This window comes from Triticum dicoccoides, chromosome 4A (assembly GCF_002162155.2).
Source record: "Triticum dicoccoides isolate Atlit2015 ecotype Zavitan chromosome 4A, WEW_v2.0, whole genome shotgun sequence".
NCBI lineage: Eukaryota > Viridiplantae > Streptophyta > Magnoliopsida > Poales > Poaceae > Triticum > Triticum dicoccoides.
In genome coordinates this window covers 656796670-656824036 of record NC_041386.1, presented here as the reverse complement: position 1 = coordinate 656824036, position 27367 = coordinate 656796670, and the positions used below count along the sequence as shown (strand labels likewise).

The following is a 27367-nucleotide window of genomic DNA, read 5'->3' as shown; positions in this document are numbered from 1 at the left end:
ATAGCACTATAATCCCTGCCAACTACGTATATAACTAGGAAAAAAATGATGAAAACAAGTAGACTGTCTAACCAATTGACTACAATTATTGAGGAGCTGCATGGAGAGTGCTAGTATTAAAATCAGGCTTGCAATCTAGGCTCGATCGAAACTGAAACTGAAATCGGCCTTGCAATCTAGGCTCCTCCACCTTTCACAGCGGTGGAGGAAACTGAAACTGAAATCGGCCTTGCAATCTACTACAAACCCTCTACAAAATTCGTATTGAAACTTTTTTTAAACAACCTCTATAAGGCCGTAAACTGGCATACGAAAACAATGCGCTCAGGATACTAACTTTTGGGACAACAAACTAAAACGATGGCTGCTCTCAAACCATACGTCCAAACGACGCAAATAAATACTCTACGGAATGCTTGGATCTTGCTTTACAAATTTCATATAGAGGCAACTCGAAATTCTGAGAATAACTAACTTGTTTTTCACCTAGAAGCTGGCCGTCCAGATTTGACAGTGCAGTTTTTAACCGAACCAGATTCTTATCTGACAGAAGTAGCACCCAACAAAATGCAGATAGACATGTAACTAAATTATGCAACTGAACTTTTAGCAGGAAGCAAGCACTCACCAAAATTCATACATGCATGTAACTAACTTCTGTAATAACTGAATTTAGCAGCAGGCGAGCACCCAACAAAATTCAGATAGGCATGTAACTAAATTCTGCAACTAAATTTCTAGCAACAAGGAAGCACCCAGCAAAATTCAGATAGACCTTATACTAGATTCTTCAATGCAATGTTTATCTTACTCAAAAGCAGAGCAGGTATCCACCAAAATTCAGTCTGACAGCTACATGTAACCCAAATTCAGACATACTACATGTAACCCAAATTCTTCTACAACTGAACTTGTAACCACCAAATTCAGACAAGCAAGCAACCAAATCAATTGGGTCATTAGTGAGTCACCTGCAGCACAACGGAGTTGATGACATCAGTCTATCCGACGGCGAGGTTGAGCGACATACAGCGGGCGGGGGCCATGGCTTAGCACCTGGTGCGGCCCCTCTCCACCTTGCCGAGCTTGTCGAGGTTGAGCACGATGACCATGGTGAGCATGGCGGCGACGCCGGCACCGAGGGAATGGCCTGTGAAGGTGAGCGCGTAGGCGGGGTACCGGTCAAGGAGGTCCCGGAGCAGGTCGCACTCCCTGTCGAGCACCCAGCCGGCGGCGCGGAGGAGGCCGTTGTGGACGTAGCCGCCGTCAAAGCGGCGCTTGCCGAGGCGGTTGTCGAGGAGCGTGCGCATGGTCGAGGTAGACGAGGTAGGGCGTGACCCGGCCCACCGTGTCGGCGTAGGTGCGGCAACGCACGACGTTTGAGGGGTCGAGGAGGAGGGGCACCGCGGCGAGGAGGTTGGGCGCGGCGTAGTTGGCCATGACGAGGTGGCACATCCTCGGCACGGGCGTGAAGTCGGCTGCGGCGGCATGGCCCCAAGTGGCGCTGTCGTGGTGGCTGGAGTGGACGCACCGCTTCCACGCCCTGCGGCAGGCCGTTGAGGAGAGGAGGTGGGAGCGGAGACGGGATTGGGGATCTGGATCGGGCACTGAGTGTTTTTTTTAAGACATGGTGTGGGATGGTTGGTGGGGTGGGAGCAGATGCAGGTGGTAGCGTGGGGTTTATAACCCATGCTACTACTATCGACTTAGTAGTAGCGTGGGTTTATAACCCACACTACTACTACGGCTGGTCCTGGGAGGCACAGTGGAAATAACTTAGTAGTAGCGAGGGGTAAAAACCCGCACTACTACTATCATGTTATTAGTAGCGTGGTTTTCTCAAGCTCGCTACTGCTAATTAGTAGTAGCGTTTGTTTTCCCTAGTAGTGCATGTTCCTCTGACTATGAGATTATGCAAATCCCAAATACCGGAGGAACACCTTGTGTGCTATCAAACATCACAACATAACTAGGTGATTATAAAGATGCTCTAAAGGTGTCTCCGAAGGTGTTTGCTGGGTTGGCATAGATCAAGAATAGGATTTGTCACTCTGTGTATCACAGAGGGCTCTTTGGTCCCTCTCGGTAATGCTCATCACTATAAGCCTTGCAAGCAATGTGACTAATGAGTTAGTTGTGGGCTGAAGCATTACAGAACGAGTAAAGAGACTTGCTGGTAATGAGATTGAACTAGGTATGATTATACCGACGATCGAATCTCGGGCAAGTAAGACCGATGATAAAGGGAACAACGTATGTTGTTATGTGGTTTGACCGATAAAGATCTTCGTAGAATATGTAGGAGCCAATATGAGCATCCAGGTTCCACTATTTGTTATCAATTGGAGATGTGTCTTGATCATGTCTACATAGTTCTCGAATCCGTAGGGTCTGTACGCTTAACATTCGATGAGGATTTGTATTATGAGTTATGTGTTTTGGTGACCGAAGTTTGTTCGGAGTCCCGGATGAGATCACAGACATGAGAAGGAGTCTCAAAATGGCCGGGAGGTAAAGATTGATATATGGAAGGTTACATTCGGGCACCGGAATGGTTTCAGGAAGTATCAGATAAGTTTCAAAGTACCGGGAGGTTACTGGAACCCCCCGGGGGACTAATGGGCCTACATGGGCCCTAGTGGAGAGAGGAGGCCGACGGCCATGTGGTGGTGCGCGCCCTGCAAGCCCAAACCAAATTGGACTATGCATGGGGGCGCGACCCCATGAGGGAGTGAAGGAGTCCTGGATTAGGGGGTCCTCAGACAGCCGGAGTTTATACTTTGGCCGGACTGTGGGACTATGAAGATACAAGTTTGAAGACATCTTCTCGTGTCCGTATGGGAATCTCCTTTGCGTGGAAGGCAAGCTTGGCGATTCGGATGTGTAGATCTCCTTCTCTGTAACCGACTCGGTGTAACCCTAGCCCCCTCCTGTGTCTATATAAACCGGAGGGTTTAGTCCGCAGGACAAGAACAATCATATCATAGGCTAGCTTCTAGAGTTTAGCCTCTACGATCTCGTGGTAGATCAACTCTTGTAATACTCATATCATCAAGATCAATCAAGCAGGAAGTAGGGTATTACCTCCATCGAGAGGGCCCGAACCTGGGTAAACATCGTGTCCCCCGCCTCCTGTTACCATTAGCCTTAGACGCACAGTTCGGGACCCCCTACCCGAGAGCCGCCGGTTTTGACACCGACATTGGTGCTTTCATTGAGAGTTTCGTTGTGCCGTCATGATAAGGCTAGATGGCTCCTTCAATCGTCTTCAACGACGCGGTCCAAGGGGAGGTTTTCCTTCCCGGACAGATCTTCGTATTCGGCGGGTTCGTACTACGGGCCAACTCACTTGGCCATCTGAAGAAGATCGACAACTACGCGCCTGCCCATCAGGTCAGGTTTGGAAGCTTGAACTACAATGCCGACATCCGCGGAGAGTTGACCTTCGACGGATTCGACCCCGTGTCAGGTGCACCGGTTACTCTCGACGAGCATGACTTAGATCTACCATCGGAAAGTATCCGGGGGATCGCGCATGCGGCTGCTCTGGGACTCAATCCGGAGAAGATTGTGCCATATGAGGACGGGTGGATGGACCCCACCACGGAGGCTGCACACTCATCATACATGGAGCCGAACACTGATCCCACCTCCTATGAGGCCGGTATCGTCGGACCCTCAGACTCGTCTCCGGCTGCAGGATCCGAACCGCGTACGCCCGTGCCTATCGAATCTGATTGGGCACCGGTCATGGAGATCACCTCCACGGATATCTTTCAGCACTCACCCTTTGGTGATGTGCTAAATTCATTAAGGTCTCTCTCCTTTTTAGGAGACTCCTGGCCAAACTATGTCCGACTCGAGTGGGAAGCGGATGACGAAGATATTATCTCAAACACCGTACCCATGAAAGTACGATGCGCCTCTGAGATAGCCGCTCGCTCCAGAAGGCCCGTCAGTGTGTCCGGCTATGTCCTGGACAATCCCGGACTCTTTTTGTTGCTCTCCTTGGGAGCCGAATACTCCGGGCTTCAGGCGGCCGAAGCATTAACTTCTGGCCTTAGTGGATCAGGAGAAATGCTCCATGACGACACCTTAGAGTCGTCCGCCCCATGGGGCAGGTGAGGGAGTCCTGGACTAGGGGGTCCTCGGACAGCCGGACTATATACTTTGGCCGGACTGTTCGACTATGAAGATACAAGATTGAAGACTTCGTCCCGTGTCTGGATGGGACTCTCCTTGGCGTGGAAGGCAAGCTTGGCAATTCGGATATGTAGATCTCCTTCTCTATAACCGACTCTGTGTAACCCTAGCACCCTCCGGTGTCTATATAAACTAGAGGGTTTAGTCCGTAGGACAACAACAATCATATCATAGGCTGGTTTCTAGGGTTTAGCCTCTACGATCTCATGGTAGATCAACTCTTGTAATACTCATATCATCAAGATCAATCAAGTAGGAAGTAGGGTATTACCTCCATTGAGAGGGCCCGAACCTGGGTAAACATCGTGTCCCCCGCCTCCTATTACCATTAGCCTTAGACGCTCAGTTCAGGACCCCCTACCCGAGATCCGCCGGTTTTGACACCGACATTGGTGCTTTCATTGAGAGTTCCACTGTGCCATCGCGATAAGGCTAGATGTCTCCTTCAATCGTTTTCAACGACGCGTTCCAGGGGGAGGTTTCCCTTCTCGGACAGATCTTCGTATTCGGTGGCTTCGTACTGCGGGCCAACTCGCTTGGCCATCTAGAGCAGATCTACAGCTACGCCCCTGGCCATTAGGTCAGGTTTGGAAGCTTGAACTACACGGCCGACATCTGCGGTGACTTGATGTTTGATGGATTCGACCCTGTGTCAGGTGCGCCGGACAATCCCGTCAAGCATGAATTAGATCTGCCATTGGATAGTATTTGGGGGATCGCGCCTGCGGTTGCTCCGGAAGTCAATCCGGAGCAGATTGTGCCATCCGAGGACGGGTGGATAGACCCTGCCACAGAGGCCGCACACTCATCAGCCTTGGAGCCAAACAATGATCCCACCTCCTATGAGGCCGGTATCATTGGACCCTCGGACTCGTCTCCGGCTACAGGATCCAAACCACGCACGCCCGTGCCTATCGAATCCGACTGGGCACCGGTCATGGAGTTCACCTCCGCAGATATCTTTCAGCACTCGCCCTTGGGTGATGTGCTAAAATCATTAAGGTCTCTCTCCTTGTCAGGAGACTCCTTGCCAAACTATGTCTGGCTCAAGTGGGAAGCGGACGATGAGGAAATTCGTCCCCCACCCACTACCCACTTAATAGCCACTGTCGATGACTTAACCGACGTGCTTTACTTCAACTCCGAAGACATCGACGGTATGGACGACGATGCAGGAGAAGAACAGAAACCACCACCTATAGGGCGTTGGACAGCTGATGACCCACAAGTGTAGGGGATATATCATAGTCCTTTTGATAAGTAAGAGTGTCGAACCCAACGAGGAGCAGAAGGAAATGATAAGCGATTTTCAGTAAGGTTTTCTCTGCAAGCACTAAAATTGTAGGTAATAGATAGTTTTGCGATAAGATAAATTTTAGCAAGTAAGAAGCAATAAAAGTAAATAAGGTGCAGCAAGGTGGCCCAATCCTTTTTGTAGCAAAGGACAAGCCTGGACAATTTCTTATAATGAGAAAAGTGCTCCCGAGGACACATGGGAATTATCGTCAAGCTAGTTTCATCACACTCATATGATTCACATTCGGTACTTTGTTAATTTGATATGTGGGTGGACCGGTTCTTGGGTACTGCCCTTACTTGGACAAGCATGCCACTTATGATTAACCCCTATTGCAAGCATCCACAACTACTACAAAAGTATTAAGGTAAACCTAACCACAACATTAAACATTTGGATCCAAATTAGCCCCTTACGAAGCAATGCATAAACTAGGGTTTAAGCTTTTGTCACTCTAGCAACCCATCATCTACTTATTACTTCCCAATGCTTTCCTCTAGGCCCAAATAATGGTGAACTGTCATGTAGTCGATGTTCACATAACACCACTAGAGGGAAGACAACATACATCTTATCAAAATATCGAACGAATACCCAATTCACATGACTACTAATAGCAAGACTTCACCCATGTCCTTAGGAACAAACGTAACTACTCACAAAGCATATTCATGTTCATAATCAGAGGTGTAATAATATGCATTAAGGATCTGAACAGATGATCTTCCACCAAGTAAACCAATAAGTATCAACTACAAGGAGTAATCAACACTACTAGCAACCCACAAGTACCAATTTGTGGTTTTGGATACAAGATTTGATACAAGAGATGAACTAGGGTTTGAGAGGAGATGGTGCTGATGAAGATGTTGATGGAGATTGACCCCCTCCCGATGATAGGATAGTTGGTGATGACGATGGTGATGATTTCCCCCTTCCGGAGGGAAGTTTCCCCGGTAGAACATCTCTGCCGGAGCTCTAGATTGGTTCCGCCAAGGTTCCGCCTCGTGGCGGCGGAGTTTCGTCCCGTAAGCTTGCCCACGATTTTTTCCAGGGTAAAAACCTTCATATAGCAGAAGATGGACACCGGGGGGCCACCATGGGGCCCAGGAGATGGGGGCGCGCCCAGTAGGGGTGGGCGCGCCCCCACCCTCCTTGCCAGGGTGTGGTCCCCCTGAGGTTTTTCTTCCACTCAATAATTCTTATTAAATCCAATAATAAGTTTGGCGGAGTTTCAGGTCTTTTGGAGCAGTGCAGAATAGGTTTCCAATGTTTGCTCCTTTTTTAGCCAGAATTCCAGCCGCCGATATTCCCCCTCTTCATGGTAAAACTTATAAAATAAGAGAGAATAGCCATAAGTATTGATATATAATGTGTAATGACAGCCCATAATGCAATAAATATTGATATAAAAGCATGATGCAAAATGGACGTATCAACTCCCCCAAGCTTAGACCTCGCTTGTCCTCAAGCGGAAGCCGAAATCAAAAATATGCCCACATGTTTAGAGATAGAGGTGTCAATAAAAAAATAAAATACGGACATGAGGGCATCATGATTATTCTTATAACAGCAACATAAATAGATTTTGTCATATAAATTCTTATGCTCAAGTAACAATCAATTCACAATGTCAAGTATGGTTCAGAAACTTCATTGAAAGCTAACAAACTATAATCCCAGTCATTGAAGCAATTGCAATTTATCATAACATCAGAAAGAGTCAAGAATAGAGCTTTTAAGCAAGTCCACATACTCAACTATCATGTAGTCTTCTACAATTGCTAAGACTCACGCAATACTTGTGGTTATAGAGTTTCAGCCGGACACTGAGAAAGATAGGGGCTTATTGTGTTGCCTCTCAACGTATTCACCTTTAGGTGATGTCAACAATAATATTCCATGCTAACGAACATCCAGTTGGATATATATATCATTATCTTTCATACACGAGGAGCTTGCCAAAGGATAAAATGAAAAAGGGAAAGGTGAAGATCACCTTGACTCAAGCATAAAGTAAGAACAAAAGTAGAAACATAAAGTAAAAGATAGGCCCTTCGCAGAGGGAAGCAGAGGTTGTCATGCACTTTTACGGTTGGATACACAAAATCTTAGTCCAAAAGAATGTCACTTTATATTGCCACTTGTATATGGACCGTTATTATGCAGTCTGTCGCTTTTATTGCTTCCATAACAAGTTCGTATAAAGCTTATTTTCTCCGCACTAATAAGTCATGCATATTTAGAGAGAAATTTTTATTGCTTGCACCGATGACAACTTACTTGAAGAATCTTACTCGATCCATAGGTAGGTATGGTGGAATCTCATGGAAAAACGGGGTATAAGGGTATTTGGAAGCACAAGTAGTTTCTCTACTTAGTGCTAGGAATTTGGCTAGCATGAGGGGGAAAGGCAGCTCAACATGTTTGAAAGGTCAATGACAATATACTTTAACTGAGATGTGAGAAAACATAAACCATTATGGTGTCTTCCTTGTCCAACGTCGACTCTTTTAGCATGTCATACTTAATGAGTGCTCACAATCATAAAAAGATGTCAAAGATAGTATATTTATATGTGAAACTTCTCTTTCCTTATCACTTCCTATTAATTGCAACGATGACCAAAACTATGCTTATCAACTCTCAACAACTTTTAAGCCTCATACTTTCTATGTGTGAAGTCATTACTATCCATAAGATCAATATGAACTCTTTTATTCTTTTTATTCTTTCTATTTTTCTCAAGATCATAGCAAGAAAGCAAAGCCCTTGACTCAACACTAATCTTTATTATGGATAACTCATGGACTCGATTACATAAAGAGATCACAAAGCAAAACTCAAAACTACTTGATATCAAAACTTCGATCTACTGGATCAAGATACTACAAAAAGGATCTAATTAAATAAAACGGTAAAGATAGGAGTGTGATGGTGATACGATACCAGGGCACCTCCCCCAAGCTTGGCAGTTGCCAAGGGGAGTGCCGATACCCATGTGATTATGTCCCCGGAGGTGGTGAAGTAGGAGTTATTGATGATGTAGGCTTCTTCCTCAATTTACGCTTGAGTATAGTGTTTTGCTCTTTTAGGTCCTCGATCTCCCGCTCAAGACTTAATACTCTTTTGCATAGTTCCTGCTTATTTTCCTGCAAGAGACGAAAAGGGATAAACTCGATCTTTGGCTTCTTTGCTCTATCAGGTAGGCTTGACTTTTTAAACTCCACATGCATATCCCCCAGTTGAGGTAATGGAATTTCGTCTTCGTCTGAGCTTGTTTCTTCCTTTCCCTTAGGCTCATAGTCTTCTTCTTCCTCCGTGGTCCAACCACTATGGTCCAAATTCCCGTAGACTTTAGGGTCTGCAAGATAATCAACCACATAGCTTTCTCCCTCTGAATCTTAAGATGACATGTTGCTTAAACCTGTGGCAGAAATAGCTCGAAACGAAGACAGAGGATATTTGCATAATACGGTGGTCAAAACTTCTGGGAGATTATATAATGAATTTTTACCAGCCAAAATACGTAACATGGAAGAAAACAGAGTCCGGGAGGCACACGAGGTGTCCACGAGACAGGGGGGCGCGCCCAGTAGGGGTGGGCGCACCCTCCACTCTCGTGAGGCCTCGTGTCCTTCCCAGACTACTTCTTTCTTCCTAAAATTCTTAAATATTCCAAAACAGATAGAAATTGCCTTTAGAATTGTTTTGGAGTCGGTTTACTTACCGTACCACATACCTATTCCTTTTTGGAGTCTGGAACATTCTGGAAAGTGTCCCTTGTGTATTCCACCGGGGTTACGGTTTCAATAATATTAGTTTCAACATTGATAGGATTACCTGAAATATAATGTTTAATTATTTGACCGTTCACCACCCTCGGGCTTGTACCTTCGAAGTTGTTGATTTTTTTGGCACCCGAATGATAGGCTTCCTCGACAACGTAAGGACCTTCCCATTTAGAGAGAAGTTTTCCTGCAAAAAATCTTAAACGAGAGTTGAATAATAACACATAATTACCTACGTTAAAATCACACTTTTGTATCCTTTTGTCATGCCAGCGTTTGACTTTTTCTTTGAATAGCTTGGCATTCTCATAGGCTTGGGTTCTCCATTCATCAAGTGAGCTAATATCAAACAACCTCTTCTCACCGGCATGTTTGAATTCATAGTTGAGCTCTTTAATAGCCCAATATGCTTTACGTTCAAGTTCTAGAGGTAAATGACAAGCTTTTCCATAAGGTATGCAGTTCTATAGGCCCATAATGCATCATCAAGTTCCTTGGACCAATTCTTTCTAGATCTGTTAACAGTATTTTGCAAAATTAATTTGAGCTCTCTATTGCTCAACTCTACTTGACCACTAGACTGCGGGTGATAAGGAGATGCGATTCTATGATTAACATCGTACTTAGCAAGCATCTTACGGAAAGCACCATGAATAAAATGTGAACCACCATCAGTCATAAGATATCTAGGGACTCTAAACCTCGGTAAAATAACTTCTTTAAGCATTTTAATAAAAGTGTTTTGATCAGCACTACTAGTTGGAATAGCTTCTACCCACTTAGTAACGTAGTCAACAACAACTAAAATATGTGTGTAACCATTAGAGGCAGGAAAAGGTCCCATATAATCAAAGCCCCAAACATCAAACGGTTCAATAACAAAAGAATAATTCATAGGCATTTCTTGATGTCTACTAATATTACCAATTCTTTGACATTCATCACAAGATAAGACAAACTTACGGGCATCTTTGAAGAGAGTAGGCCAATAAAAATCGGATTGCAATACCTTATGTGCAGTTCTGTCTCCAGCGTGGTGTCCTCCATATGATTCAGAGTGACACTTGCATAGGATCTGTTCCTGTTCATGCTCAGGTACACAACGTCTAATAACACTATCTACTCCTTCTTTATAAAGGTGTTGGTCATCCCAAAAGTAATGTCTTAAATCATAAAAGAACTTTTTTTTGCTGGTATGTGAAACTAGGTGGTATAAATTTAGCAACAATGTAATTAGCATAATCAGCATACCACAGAGCAGTACGAGAAGCATTAATGACCGCTAATTGTTCATCAGGAAAACTATAATCAATAGGCAGTGGGTCATCAAGAACATTCTCTAACCTAGACAAGTTGTCTACAACGGGGTTCTCAGCTCCCTTTCTATCAATAATATGCAAATCAAATTCTTGGAGCAAGAGAACCTATCTAATGAGTCTCGGTTTAGCATCTTTCTTTTCCATAAGATATTTAATAGCAGCAGGATAAGTGTGAATAGTAACTTTGGAATCAACAATATAAGGTCTAAACTTATCACATGCAAACACAACCACTAAGAATTCTTTTTCAGTAGTATCATAATTTCTCTGGGCAGCATTGAGAGCTTACTAGCATACTGGATAACATTTAATTTCTTATCAACTCTTTGCCCTAGAACAACACCTACATCATATCACTAGCATCACACATTATCTCAAAAGGTAAATTCCAATCAGGTGGCTGAACAATAGGTGCAGTGATCAAAGCTTTCTTAAGTATTTCAAATGCTCCTACACAATCATCATCAAAGACAAAAGGAATATCTTTTTGCAATAAATTAGTCAGAGGCCTAGAGATTTTAGAAAAGTCCTTAATGAACCTCCTATAAAAACCGGCATGACCAAGGAAACTTCTTATGCCTTTTATGTCCTTGGGACATGGCATCTTTTCAATAGCATCAACTTTAGCTTTATCAACTTCAATACCTCTCTCGGAGATCTTGTGCCCCAAGACAATGCCTTCATTAACAATAAAGTGGCACTTTTCCCAATTCAAGACAAGGCTAGTGTGTTCGCATCTCTGCAGAACTCGATCAAGGTTGCTCAAGCAATCATCAAAAGAGGATCCATAAACGGAGAAGTCATCCATGAATATCTTACAAATCTTTTCACAAAAGTCATAGAATATAGCCATCATACATCTTTCAAAGGTAGTAGGTGCATTACATAAACCAAAAGGCATATGTCTATAAGCAAAAGTACCGAAAGGCAAGTAAAAGTAGTTTTTGATTGATCCTTCGCTGACACAAGTATTTGAGAGAAACCAGAATAACCATCTAGAAAGCAGAAATGTGTATGTTTGGATAGTCTTTCTAGCATTTGATCAATAAAAGGTAAAGGGTAATGATCTTTCTTAGTGGCCTTATTTAATTTATGGAAATCAATTACCATCCTATAACCTGTAATAATTCTTTGCGGGATGAATTCATCTTTATCATTAGGAACGACTGTAATACCTCCCTTTTTAGGAACGACTGTAATCACTATCAGTAACGGGATAAATTATACCTGCCTCAAGGAGCTTTAGTATCTCCTTTCTTACCACTTCTTTAATCTTGGGATTCAGTCGTTGTTGAGGATCTCTAACTGGTTTGGCATCGTCCTCCAAACTAATTTTGTGTTGACATAAAGTGGGACTAATGCCCTCAAGATCATCCAGAGTATATCCAATAGCAGCACGGTGCTTCTTCAGAGTTTTCAATAATCTTTCCTCTTCCTGCTCTGAAAGGTTAGCACTAATAATAACAAGATATATCTTATTTTCATCAAGATAAGCATATTTAAGATTATCAGGTAATGGTTTTAGCTCAAACACGGGATCACCCTTAGGTGGAGGAGGATCCCTTAGAATTTCAACAGGCAAGTTATGTTTCAGAATAGGTTCCTGTTTAAGGAACACTTCATCTATTTCCCTTCTTTCTTTCATAAACATATCATTTTCATGGTCTAACAAATATTGTTCTAACGGACCAGTAGGAGGCATAGCAATAGGAGCAATACCAACTATTTCATCTTTACTAGATAATTCTTTATCACGGGGTTGTCTACGAAATATAGCAAAATTAAACTTATGAGTCATATCATCCAAGCCAATTGTAACAACATCCTTTTCACAATCAATCTTAGCTTTAACAGTGTTCAAGAAGGGTCTACCAAATATGATGGGACAAATGTCATCTTGTGGAGAACCAAGAACAAGAAAATCAGCAGGGTATTTGACCTTCCCACACAAGACTTCAACATATCTAACAATCCCAAAGGGCCTAATAGTATCACTATTGGGAAGCTTAATTGTAACATCAATATCTTCTAACTCAGCAGGTGCAATATCATGCATAATCTCTTTGTATAAGTCATAGGGTATTGCACTAGCACTAGCACCCATATCACATAAGCCATGATAACAATGATCTCCTATTTTAACAGAAATAACAGGCATGCCTACAACGGGTCTATGTATCTTAGCATCTGGTTTTGCAATATTAGCAGCTTCATCACAGGAATAAATAACATGGCCATCTAAATTATCATCCAAAAGATCTTTAACCATAGCAATACTAGGATCAACTTTAATTTGCTCAGGAGGTGTATAAGTTCTAGTATTACTCTTACGAACAACAGTTGAACCTTTAGCATGATCCTTTATCCTTACAGGAAAAGGTGGTTTCTCAACATAAGTAGTAGGAACAATAGGATCATTATAGGTAATAATATTTTCTTCAACTGTAATAGGTGCAACTACTTTTACTTCAATGGGAGGATTATATTTAAACCACTTCTCCTTAGGGAGGTCAACGCGAGTAGCAAAATATTCACAGAAAGAAGCTACTATCTCAGAGTCAAGTCCATATTTAGTGCTAAATCCACGAAAAACGTCGGTATCCATAAAAGATTTAACACAATCAAACTTAGGTGTCATACCTGACTCCTTACCATCGTCAGAACCCCAATCTTCAGAGTTGCGTTTAATTATTTCCAATAATTCCCATTTGAATTCAATAGTCTTTAGCATATAAGAACCAACACAGGAAGTGTGACATCCCAAATTTTCAATTTGGAATGTTATACATAGGTCATTCATGCATATCATATTTTATTTCTTTTTGTCTTTGCAATCCTCGAAATCCTAAGCAACTCAAGGACCCTCGGAGAGAGTTGGGGATTTTCTGGTTTCATATTTGGGTTTTCCTACCAAATAATGAAACGAAGATTTTTGATTTTAATTATTTCTCCCTCCGAAAAATATTTCGTACCAAAAATAAATGAGAGGAGAAATATGACTTCTCCAAAATAATTGAAATATTGGAGGAAAAATATTAAAATCATTTATTTAATTTTAGTTGGTTTTATTCGGATTTTAATTGCAATAGAAAAATTTGCACGTTTGCAAAAATGCATTTTAGGGCCCAGAAAATGTTCATCTCGTTCTAAATATTTTATTTAGATGATGAAAATTTGTTTGGGCATTTTTAAGTTTTTATTTTATTTTATCGGATTTTATTTCTGTCGGTGGAATATTATATATATAAAAAAAACTTCACCGCGCCCGACCGGCCCTAAGGCCCAGCCGAGCAGGCCGGCCCAGCCGCCGCCGCCTCCTGCGCGCGAGCGCTGCCGCCGCCGCCGACTCGGACAGGAGTCCGAGCCGGACTCCACCGCCGCCACCTTGGCCCCTACTCGAAGCCGACCCCCCTTTATATACTCCCCCGAGCCCCCCCTCCTCCACCACAAACCACCGCCGCCACCGCAGCCGCCCCGCCTCCCGCCGCCGCGCCTCGCCGCCGCCGCTGCAGCCCCGCCGCCGCCGCCGGTTGTCGCGCCGTCACCGAGCCCCGCCGCCCCGTGAGCCGAGCCCCTCCGCATCACCTCGCCTCGCCGGAGCCCCTCGCCGGAGGTACTGAGCCGGATCCGAGCCACCGTTTTTTTTCTTAAAACCGTTCGGTTTTTTAGAAACCCTAGTTCATTTTTTTAGATCGGCTCACCGGTTTTTCGCGGTTCTTCTATTTAGCGGATGTTCGTCCGTACGTTCGTCAAAACGAACGGTTTTCATTTGTTAGTTACAGATAACGAATGCTCGTTCGTTAGCCTGTTCGTCAGTTTTCTTTTATCGGATTTATTTGCGATTATTCTCGGTCGCGATTTCTGATTCGATCTTAGTTTTTCTTTATCTTTTCGCTCGTTAGTCGGAATCAAGTGATTCAAAAGCCTAGAGTTTCGTCTCAAGACCCTCTTTCTGTTTAACCAACTTGAACAAGATTTTGATACTTTCAAATTTGACTTTAGTTCAGATTAGTAAACGGATCTTCTTTCTCTCGCCGTTTGAGTTTCGTTGCTCCGTTTGATTTGATTCTTTTTGCAAACCGAAGTTCTTAAGTTGAACTTTCTGGTCTTTCGTTTTAGTTGAAGTTTTGCTCGCGCATCTCTGCTAGTTGCTTATGTATGTTATTGTTTGTTTGCCATAGAATACCCGAAGTGCGAAGCGTGTTACTACGAGTCTCTAGGTTTCGCGGATCGTCAGCAAGGCAAGTAACACATTGATCATACTCTTTCCATACCCAGTTTTCATTGCATTAGTTCAATCCTTAAACATTGCATGGTTAGGATGTCTTTAATATGTGGGTTTTGGGAAGTAGCTGATGAGGTAGAACCTATTGCCCTGCTTATTTTTAAACACTTGGGAGTTACTTCTACGTTATGCTTATATTGCTATGCTATGCTCGTAGACGTGGATTGGGTTTGAGTGTTCCATGACAGATGTGAGATTGTTAATTAATGGTTCAACTTAAGGTGGCAAGTTTAATACACATCTGGGTGGATTGAGGCACCTGGGGAACCCAGTGATTGCTTGTTTTTTTGGAAATCCCGGGGTTACCGTGTGATCTTCCTATGGACCGCCACCCAGGATCAAAGGGAACTGAGATGATTCATGCTAGAAACTTTCGTGTGCAACCACAAGCTATTATGGGCTCTAGCATAGCTGAGTAAGTTATGTGAAGCTCTTGAACACGTAGATCAGCAGGTAGTTGGTTTTGTAGGTTTGGTATGGTCTATCCGGAGTAGAGAGTTAATGTTTCTGAAAGACTATGTCTCGGTCATCCGTTTCTCAAGCACCGTGCAATGCGAGAAATCCAACGGAGGCGATCGAGTCTTGTGGGGAAAAGTGCGCAAACCTCTACAGAGTGTACAATCTAATCATGGTTAGTCGTGTCCCCGGTTATGGACAATTCTGAGTGTCTAGTACTCGGGTTATCTTATGTATCTGATCACTCTTAATTAATATTGTTGGGTTGTTAATCACATTAATTGGGATTGAGTTGGGGTTACCTTCTCAATGTTGTTCAAATACCATGATAGTTAAATAAAAATTTATTCCTTTGCAGTAGGAAAAAATTGGCTTTATGCAAACCTGTAACCATAGAGCTTTCCACCAGCCAAATATGCATGTAGTGATAGCATTATTCTATTTTGCTCTACTGTGTAATATTGCCAGCATATTCCATGTGCTGACCCGTTTCTCGGGCTGCAACATGTTATGTTGCAGACTTTTCAGATGAGGAGTACGGTTCCTTAGGTCGTTGCCGTGCAGCTCAGCTATGCCATTGGAGTTGATGGACTCACTTTATCTTCCAAGCCTTCCGCTGTTATCGCATTAGATGGCCTTTAGCCATATTATTGTAATAAGTTCTCTTCTGAGATATTCGATGTAATAAGTGTGTGATTGCTACTCTGTTATAAATCCTTTGAGTACTGTGCGTGTCAGCATTACTGATCTAGGGATGACACTGATGCACAGAGGCTTGATCGTTTGAGGTTGGGTCGCTACAAGATGGTATCAGAGCACACGCTGAGTGTAGGACACGACCACTAAGACAAACCATAGGTCACTCTTCTCTACTCCTTTCTGATTCCTCTTCCCTTTTTCCACTCTATAGGATGTCGGAGATGAAGAACAAGTTTGCGCAACCGGACGAGGATACACCTTTTGGACACCACTTGAAGGAAGTCACTAGGTACCTGAACATTGGAATACCAAGTTTCACCGGGACGTACAAGGCCACCTTACCTGAAGAGGAGCGCTGGATGATTCAAGTACAAGTACCAGGAAGGACGTTCTCGCCAACTTCTAAACCCATAGAATTTTCCTTCGATTCACCAACCTGGAGCCTAGGCAAGAGCATGGCAGCCCACATTACCATGGGACGCATTGGAGAAGTCTATAACAAGGAACTCAAGGACACCATCTATCAAATATGTGGGTGCCGAGACGAGGAATGGGAGATGATCAGCACCAAGAAGGATAGATCCACTGCAGCTTTTATCCAGGAGAAAAACCAGCACATTCGACGATAGGAGAACCAGATGTGCGCAGACATGATGGAGTTGAAGAAGGCAAAGACTAGGATCATCGAGCTGGAGGAAGAACTCAAGTTCACCCGCGATGGATATGAGGAGGAAATCAAGACGCTACTGGAGAAGAACGACGACCTGGTTAAGAAGAATCGGAATATTCATGGGAGAACCAGCACCGGGAGACGAAGATGATGACCCCACTTGCCCAGACAACTACATCATCATCGACGACACTGATTCTGATCCTAGTGATGATGATTATGAGATGAAGCTGGAGCTGACATTATGGAATCTTCCAGCGATCAAAATTTCTAGATGACCACCATACAATAGTAGTATTTCCCCCCATGGATTTAGTAGTAGTTGAGCACTTTTGCGATAGTCCTGGACCGTTGTATGCCCTTGCTTGATTGATTGAGTGATATGATTGTGTTTGCCTCATGTGCATATGGGTAGTGCTCTCTCACTAGACCCTTTTTCTACTCTAATCTCTTCCCTCTAAACCCATCAGATGCCTCCGAGACGTGACACCGGTTTTGATTTCCCGCCGGAGCTCACCCAGTTGATCCAGCAGCAGAATGCTTTGATGCAATTGATAGTTCAGAACCAAGGGAACAACAACAACAACAACCCTCCGCCAACAGACAACCTAGCCCGTTTTCTAAGGTTACAACCGCCGGTGTTTTCCAGTAGCACCGAGCCAATAGTTGCTGATGATTGGCTACGCCATATCGGAAGGGAGTTGACCACCACAGGGTGCAAAGATGCGGAGAAGGTGCGTTTTGCCGCACACCAATTGGATGGACCAGCAACATCATGGTGGGAGAATTTCATAGCCACCTACCCTATTGACACTGTCACATGGGCTCAGTTTCAGCAGGCTTTTCGTACTGCCCATGTTTCCACAGGAGCTATGCAGATGAAGAAGCGAGAGTTTCACAATTTACGTCAGGGGAACCATACTGTAGGCCAGTACGTGGATGATTTTAGCAAACTATCACGCTATGCCCCTAATGATGTGGCCACAGATGCCGCGAAGCAGGAGAAGTTTATGGAAGGGTTGAATGATGAGATGAGTATGCAGTTGATGGTGGCAACCTTCAACAACTACCAGGAGTTGGTAGATAAGGCTCTTATGATCGAAGGAAAGCAGCAGCAGATTGAGAGCCGTAAGAGGAAGTATGGACAAGGGAAGTATAACTCTGGAGCTCAGCATAAGCCTCGCTTAACCCCGAATATGGGAGGGCTTGTTCATAACCATGGAGGTCACAACCACACTGGAGGAGGATCGCATAATCACAATGGTGGTAAGAATGGAAATGGGATCGGAGATAACAACAATCAGAATCGCTCCAATCTAGCCACACCCGCCAAGAGAGACCTGAGTCAAGTTACTTGCTATAAGTGCGGGAAGACTGGGCACTATGCGAATGATTGGTCTGAAGGAAGGAATGGAAACGGAAACGGGATCGCCGGAAAGAAGCCTAATCCATTCAACAAAGGACAGGTGAACCACGTTAACGTGGAGGAGGTTGAAGATCAGCCAAATGCGGTAATAGGTAAGTTTGTGGTTAAGTCATTTACCTCTCTTATTCTTTTCGATACGGGTGCATCGCGTTCATACATATCAAGGGGATTTGTGGACAAGTTTAACCTACCAACCCAAACCCTGAGGACCCCTCTTTTAGTAAGCTCGCCTGGAGCTGAGTATATGGCTAGCCGGTGGTGCAACCAGATACCCCTAACCATTGGAACTCATGTCTTTCCGTCCGACCTAATTATCTTGGAGTCACAAGGATTGGATGTGATATTAGGTATGGACTGGATCTCAAAGTACGGAGGAAGTATTGACTGTGCTAGTAAGTCAATTCATCTCACCACCCCAGAGGGAAAAAGGATTAAGTACGTATCTAGGCATGTGCCTAGGAGGACCCAAGTGAATGCCCTCACAGGAGTTGTGCAGGAGGAAGTGCTTGTAGTAAAGGATTACCCGGATGTTTTTCCAGAATAGTTACCAGGGATACCTCCGGATCGGGACATTGAGTTTTTGATAGAGCTATTGCCAGGTATAGGTCCTATATCCAAGAGACCCTATCGGATGCCCGCAAACGATCTGGAGGAAATTAAGAAACAGATCAAGGAGTTGTTGGAGAAAGGTTATATTCGGAGGAGTTCATCGCCTTGGGGAGCCCCAGTACTTTTGGTCAAGAAGAAGGATAAATCCCTAAGGATGGTTGTGGATTATCGAGCCTTGAATGAAGTAACGATTAAGAAAAAGTATCCACTACCGATGATCAATGATCTATTTGATCAGCTGCAAGGAGCTAAGGTGTTTTCAAAGATTGATCTACGGTTAGGATACCATCAGTTGAAGATCCGAGAGAAGGATATACCAAAGACAGGGTTCACTACGCGGTATGGATTATATGAGTATACGGTCATGTCGTTTGGACTGACAAACGCCCCTGCCTATTTCATGAGTATGATGAACAAGGTGTTCATGGAGTATTTGGACAAATTCGTTGTGGTGTTTATCGATGATTGTCACGACCGGTTTTTCAATGAAAATATTTATTGAGAAAACCAATCTTTAAATCCCAGTATAGGAAAAATCATCCTTTCTGGTAGACAAAAGCTTGATAAACAGAGAACCAGTAGCACCAAATATATTACAGGGTTGAGCTGAGGTTGCTCAACAATTTATTACAGACTCGCCAATATTTTACATATGGGCAGATATGTCACAGGGGTGGGGTGTCATGCTACTAGCTCGAGGGAAAAATGGTGGTGGATAACTTGACTTCTACTGGCAGTACATCGAGCGTCGAGGTGAGGCTCGATGAATTTATTCGGGGTTGCGGAAGCGGATAATACAATGACGAAGACAGGATCGCACGGGACTGACTGGGACTCCTCTAGGCGTCAGACTCGCTATCAAACTCTTCATCCATGAGATCGCCTTCATCAGCATCTGGCCAAATCAACAAGCCAGATGAGTACTTGAAAGTACTCGCAAGACAGTTCGGACAAAAGATATAATCAATGAATGCATGAATGCGTCATGAATAAAGGATGATACTCATATAACAATGGTAAGATTTGCAGGACTTGATAAATAAAATAAATGGCTGAAAAACCGATCGGGTGTCTGGAGCGACGCCTCGAAAGGTAAATAAATAAAATGCATGCCGCAGTTGGGCATCTAAGCGACACCACATAAAGGGCTTAAAAGAAATGCCACAGTCGAACGTCTGGGCGACATCACATAAAGGGCTTTAAAAGAAATGCCACAGTCGGACGTCTGGGCGACATCACATAAAGGGCTTTAAAAGAAATGCCACAGTCGGACGTCTGGGCGACATCACATAAAGGGCTTAAAAAGAAATACCACAGTCGGACATCTGGGCGACATCACAGACAGGGATTTAAAAGAAATACCGCAGTCGGACGTCTGGGCGACATCACAGACAGGGCTTTAAAAGAAATACCACAGTCGGACGTCTGGGCGACATCACGGACAGGGCCTATAACAAAAGTAAATAACAGGTCCGCCACCGTCGGACGTCTGAGTAACATTGCAGACGGGGCTTATAACAAAAGTAAATAACAGGTTTGCCACCATCGGACGTCTGAGCGACATCGCAGACAGGGCTTGTAATAAATGTAAACAACAAATTAGTCCATCCACAAGAATAATCTTTTAACCGGATTTATCACACATAAATCCCACCGGAGTTTTGTCACTGAGGCTGATACCTGACAAGATAAGATAATTATAGTACTTGAACAAAGTACAATATAATTGAAAGATTGAGGCTCTGCAGAGTTTGGAAGAACTGAACACAGCCAACGGATTTCCGTAGTCACGAAGGACTAGTTTGGTTTACGGTATTTCAGTAGAAACACATTTAACAAGTACACACCCATTTCACCTCATGTTGCCAGGAATCACCCTGGGCAACGTCCAAGAAAAACTTTGAGACGGCGAGGCCACAACCTCGAATAGCATGGGATCAAATTTCTATACGCGCGCTCTAAGGGGTGCCCCCCTCTCGGTCCCAACCAGAAACACCCATGCCCCCTGACCGGATGACGGGCTTTAATCCAGGGCCATGGAACCCTCATCCCGGCCTCTCCACTTGGTGTGTACCAGGAAAACGATTTGCAACTTACTATGCCATATTCCTTTCGGAAAACATGTGACAGTATAGGATGGAATGAATGGGAATGTGAATTGTGTCATGACGCCACGGAAGTCAAATAATCTGGCATAAGACTGGCATGTCACAACACTGCCATCTTACCCATCCTCATACCAACACATGGCTTTGCAAATATGTATCCAACAACATAACGCTTTCCGAAACTTACTTTCCGATTATGTGCATGAGATATATCATGCAAAGTGATGTTCACAAACATGCCATGACTATACTAAAATGCAAACATGCAACAACACTCATCATATCAAGGGTTCAAACATGCTTGCCTGGTACGGAGTAGTCGGAGTCTAACTGTGCGAAGTTTGCAGCTCCGTCACCTCCTACGGTTACGGTATAAGAAAAATACGTACGCAATGTAAATACCATGAGTGTACATAAAAGTGTTCCAAATATTTTTCAAATAAATATGATAAAAAACTAGACAAAAATCTAAAGAGAACGGAAAAAGAATTAATCAAAAATACTTTTCTGATCAAAAGTTATAAGGGTTTTGGTCCAAGGACCCATCCGTAATGAAACAGAAAACTTCCAGGGGGCTTTGCAAAAGAAACCAGAAAAACGGTTCAGAGAGGAAACGTATTTGCCAGAGTACGCCTTCTACAAACGATTTAAAAAAACACAAGAGAGGCTGACGGGCGGGTCCCACCCGTCAGGTTTGAAAGTTCAAACAGGGGAGTCGGGGCTCGTCGGCACCCGAGAGCCGCGGTGGTCGCCGGCGGCGATCCACGGCAAGGCAGGGAGATCAGAGTGTACCTCCGTGATCAGGGCGCCATTCCGCGTCTGTGGGAGGTGGTGGTGGTCGCCGGCGAGTACCACGTCGGCGGCGATGCTTGCTCCGGCGGACGGTGATTCGGGTGGTCGTGGATCTCGCCGGAGAGAGCTGCGGAGGTGGAATTGGTGAGGGGGTTAGACTTGCGATAGCATAAGGAGGTATCTGGCGAGGATAGGGCGCCGGAGATGGCCTTACCGGAGTGAATCACGGTGGGGGCCGAGGCGGAACGGAGTGGCCGGAGTCGGGGAAGGAGAGCTCCTCGTGGCTCGTTCAGTGGCTGTGCGGGGTCTTATGAGGTAGAGGAGGTGTGCCGCAGGCGAGAGCAGGCTCAGGGTGCTATATATAGCCGCCCCGAGGCGGTTGCCGAGAACGGGGTTCTCCGGCGAGGTGATTACCGCGGTGCTGCAGTTGTACGGGAGGTTTTAGAGGCTGAACGTCGTCGTGGGTGCTCCATGGTTCCGTTTTGGTGCTAACCGCGTCGGGATTTGGGGGTTTAGGGGCAGCTCGACGGAACGGGGCGGCGCGGGCCCGTCGGCGGCAGGGAGCGCGCTCTGCGCGTGCCGCGCCACGGCGATGGTGCTGCATGCGTGCGCTGGCAAGGAGGTGGCCACGCGGAGCCACCAGGATGCTTGGGCGGCGCCGAACGGCATTGTGCCGCTGTTCTGCTTCCTGTCAGCCGCTACGGCGCTACGGCCGCCGCAAGACACGCCGGTGCAGGCGGGCCAGGGCGCCACCGATGCCAGGAAGGCGCCTAGCGCGCGTGTGAGGCTCCGGACAAGCAAGCCTGGCCATGAGCTACCTGCCAAGAGCACTGTGAGCTCGTGACTGAAGTCACTGACAAAGATTGACACTGAATTTCTGAATTTAACTGAATATGACCAGAACAGTGCATGCAAGGTGTTCGACAGAATGATCCAGGCATGTAGGGATTTTTCCTTGAGCTGGTTTTTTGTGGAGGGGGCTCTCATTGCATCTAGAAGCTGCCTGAATATTTGTGGAATTTTTGGAGAGGTGTAGATATGAATTTCACCAAATTTGGCAAATCTGGTCCAAACTTGCAGTGAGTGCAATTTGAAATCTTTGAACAGGAGAAGAGTGGATCAAGATGGTTCTGGGTTGTGGGTTCAAAGGACTATCCAGGGGTGTTGAGTTGAGGTCAAAAATCAAAAGCATTAGGGCACTTGCTTTGTAATCCACCTAGGTTCAAAAGAAAAGACAGAATTATATTGGGAGGAGAAATAGTTGGAATAAAATCCAAAAATGGATTTTATTTGTTTGGAAAGAATGTTAGGGTTGAACTATAGTGGGAGGAAAGGTTTTGGGAAAATTTCACCATAGGAAGCATGGTGAAATTTTTGAAGGGATCAAAACCACATAAAAGCCCAAAACTAGAAGGTTTTTTTTTCATTTTAAATGAAACCAAATCCAAGAAAAGGATTTTTGCGAGGGCAAACTTAGAAGATGGTTTTTAGGAAGGGTTTAAATGACCTCCTTTCAAACCAAGCAAGGCTCTTTTGAAAAAAACAAACCACCAAAATTTTTGGAGTGTCACAGCACCTACCCCCTTAGGAAAAATCTCGTCCCCGAGATTTCAGCTGATCCTTAAACAGGTGTGGGTGCTCTGTCCGAAGAAAATCCTTGCTCTCCCAAGTTGCTTCATTTTCGGTGTGATTGCTCCATTGAACTCTGAAAAACTTAGTGGCTTTCTGTCGGGTCCTCCTCTCAGATTCTTCCAATATTTTTATCGGGTGCTCCCGGTAAGTGAGGTCTGGTTGCACGTCAATAAACTCATGTGAAACTTGCTTCTCTGGGTTGCTTATGTATTTTATCAACTGCGAGATGTGAAACACGTTGTGGATACCGGATAAGTCTCCGGGCAGGTCCAGCTGGTAGGCTACCTTGCCTTGTCGGGCCACTATATGAAATGGTCCGATGAATCTTGGTGCTAGTTTCCCCTTAATCTTGAATCGTTGCAGACCCTTCATAGGATAAACTCTCAGGTATAACAATTCTCCGGGTTCAAATCTGATTTCCCGATGCTTTCGGTCGTAATAACTCTTTTGCCGACTTTGAGCTGTTTTGAGTCGTTCTCTAATTGTCTTAACTTTCTCCTCGGCCTCCTTGAGCATATCTGGGCCAAAGATATGGCTATCTCCGGTCTCTGACCAATTTAGCGGGGTACGACATCTTCTCCCATATAGAGCTTCAAATGGTGCCATTTGCAAGCTGGCTTGATAGCTGTTGTTGTATGCGAACTCTGCATATGGTAAACTTTCTTCCCAACTGTTCCCGTAGGTGAGGACACAGGCTCTTAGCATGTCTTCTAAGATTTGGTTTACGCGTTCCGTTTGTCCATCCATCTGGGGATGGTATGCGGTACTGAAGGCTAGTTGGGTTCCCAGTGCCTGTTGTAGGTGATCCCAGAATGCAGAGACGAACTGTGTGCCTCTATCGGAGATAATAGTCTTAGGGACTCCATGTAGGCAGACGATACGGGCAAGGTAAAGTCTGGCTAGTCTCTGAGTGGTGTAAGTTGTTTTTACCGGAATGAAATGTGCCACCTTGGTTAATCTGTCGGTTATGACCCATATGGCATTGTTTCCGTGTTGTGACCGAGGCAGTCCAACGATAAAGTCCATTCCAATCTCGTCCCATTTCCACTCGGGTATCTTATTTGGCTGTAACAGTCCGGCTGGTTTCTGGTGCTCGGCCTTGATACGTTGACAAGAGTCACATCATGCAATGAACGTGGCTATATCTCTCTTCATACCGTGCCACCAAAAATTTTCCTGAAGGTCTTTGTACATTTTTGTCCCTCCAGGATGGATTGAATACGGAGCTGTGTGACTTTCAGTTAATATCTGCTGTTTGAGGTCCTTGACATTTGGTACGCATAGCCTTTCTCCGTACCACAATATTCCTTGCTCATCTATGTTGAATTCTGAGGCTCTTCCCAAACTCACTTTTCTTTTTATGCCCTCAATGCTGGGGTGTCCGTGCTGGGCTTCCTTGATGCTTTCCATTAGGGTAGGCTGTAGTTCTATATTCGACACACTGCCTTCGGTAACCATTATTAGATTGAGTCGGGCAAATTCTTGTTGAAATTCTGGCCTCAACTTTGGGATATTGTCATTGTCCGTGCTGGGATTTCGACTAAGTGCATCTGCCACAACATTTGCTTTTCCGGGATGATAGTGGATTCCAACATCATAATCCTTCACCAACTCTAACCAGCGTCATTGCCGTAAATTTAACTCTGGCTGTGTGAAAATATACTTAAGACTCTTATGGTCTGTGTATATCTCGCAACGATTCCCAAGTAGGAAGTGTCTCCATTCCTTGAGTGCATGGATGACTGCTGCCAATTCCAAGTCATGAGTGGGATAATTTTCTTCATGCTTGCGTAGTTGTCTGGAGACATACGCAACTATCTTGCCTTCTTGCATCAATACGCATCCGAGGCCTTTCCGGGAGGCGTCACAATATACCTCTAAGTTCTTGTGTATATCTGGCACAATTAGTACTAGTGTCGTTGTTAATTTTCTTTTTAGCTCTTGGAAGCTTTTCTCACATGCTTCTGTCCATTCAAATTTCTTGTCTTTCTTGAGCAATTGTGTCATGGGCTTTGCTATAGTGGAGAATCCTTCAATAAATCTCCGATAATAGCCTGCCATTCCCAAGAAACTCCGTATGTCCGTTACGTTAGCTGGCGGTTTCCAGCCAAGTACGGCCTTGACTTTTTCCGGATCTACTGCAATACCTTCTTGGGTTAGCACGTGGCCTAGAAAACCCACCCGCCTTAGCCAAAATTCACATTTGCTGAACATGGCGTACAGTTGATGTTTCCTGAGTTCTCCGAGTACAATCCTGAGATGTTCGGCGTGCTCTTCTGGTGTTTTGGAATATATCATAATATCGTCGATGAACACCACAACAAACTTGTCCATATACTTCATAAACACTTTGTTCATGAGGTGAACAAAATATGCGGGGGCGTTGGTTAGCCCAAATGGCATTACGGTGAACTCATACAGCCCATATCTGGAGGTAAATGCGGTCTTGGGAATATCTTCTGTTCGTACTTTTAACTGGTGGTATCCTGATCTCAAATCAATTTTTGAGAAGACTTTGGCCTGTGCGAGCTGATCGAATAAATCATTTATTCGGGGCATTGGGTATTTGTTTTTGATTGTGACCATGTTGAGAGCTCGATAATCAATACACAACCTCATTGTTCCATCCTTCTTCCTGGCAAATAAAATTGGAGAACCCCAAGGTGTGGAGCTGGCTCGTATGTATCCTTTCTCCAATAATTCTTTTATTTGCTTCTTCAACTCTACCAATTCGGATGGTGCCATTCTGTAAGGTTTCTTGTAAATAGGAGTGGTTCCGGGCGCTAGCTCAATGCTGAATTCTATCTCTCGGTCTGGTGGCATGCCTGGTAGTTCTTCTGGAAATACATCTGGAAATTCACATACCACTGGAACCTTGTTCAGCTCAGAAACGTCCACCTTGTTTAATCTAGGTTGCCGAGGTATTTGTCTCTCTTTGGCTGAAACTTTTATTTTCTTCCCTTGATGGTGGGTGAGAATCACGGTACGGTTGAAGCAGTCAATAAAACCTTTGTTGGTGGTCAACCAATCCATTCCTAGGATGACATCCAGTCCTTTGCTTTCCAGTACAATAAGGTTGGCGTAAAATTTCAATCCTTCAAATTCAATAACCACACCTTGACAGTAACTCTTGGTCACTTGCTTAATCCCAGGGGACTTGACGATCATCGATTTTTCCAGGGGAAGCATCGAAAAATTATTTTGCAAAGCAAAACTTTTCGAAATGAATGAGTGAGAAGCTCCAGAATCAAACAAAACCATGGCAGGTATTGTGTTGACGGGGTACGTACCGAGTACGATATCTGGGGCGTTCTGTGCTTCCTCTCGGGTCACGTGGTTCAAGTGACCTTTCCGGTGGTTGTTGTTGGGGTTGAAATTGCTTCGCTTTGGTGCTGAATTATTTCCACCATTATTGAGCTTCGGGTTTGAGTTCCTTGGCTTGGGACACTGCTTGGCATAGTGCCCTTCTTCTCCACAAGCATAACAGGTAACGCCTGGGCGATAGGTGAACTCTTTGTCTCTTGCATGGAAATTCTTGGTTGCACGTGAATTATTCACCGGGGTTTTGTGTGAATCCCCCTTCTGAAATTCCTTCTTGCTTCTGTGATTGCGAGAAAAATTAGTCTGGTCCCTTTTCCGTTTGCGGATATCTTCTAGGCTACGTCGCTCATTTTGCAGGGTAATGGCCTTATCCACCAGTGTTTTAAAATCTGGAAAGGTGTGCACAACTAGCTGGCACTTAAGGGCGGGTGCCAGGCCTTCCAAGAATTTTTCCATCTTCTTGCTCTCGGTCATGTGTTCTTCATTGGCGTTGGGAGACAGCAGTGTGAATTGGCTGTTGTATTCTGACACTGTCATGGCTCTTTGCTTGAGTTCATGAAATTCCTTCTTCTTCATTTTCATGACGCTCTTAGGAATATGTGCCCCACGAAAACCCTCTTTGAAATTTTCCCAAGTGATTTCGTTTTCGTTGGGGTGCATGTGCAGGAAGTTTTCCCACCACGATGCAGCTGCACCTGTGAGATAATGTGGTGCATACAGTACTTTTTCACGGTCTGAACACTGTGCGATAATTAATTT

At 44.5% G+C, this 27367-nt stretch overlaps 1 pseudogene; it reads right to left on the bottom strand.

Moving 5' to 3' along the window:
- Nucleotides 1-959: 959 nt before the first annotated feature.
- LOC119283988 overlaps nt 960-27367 on the bottom strand; it is a 60527-nt pseudogene continuing 34119 nt past the window's right edge.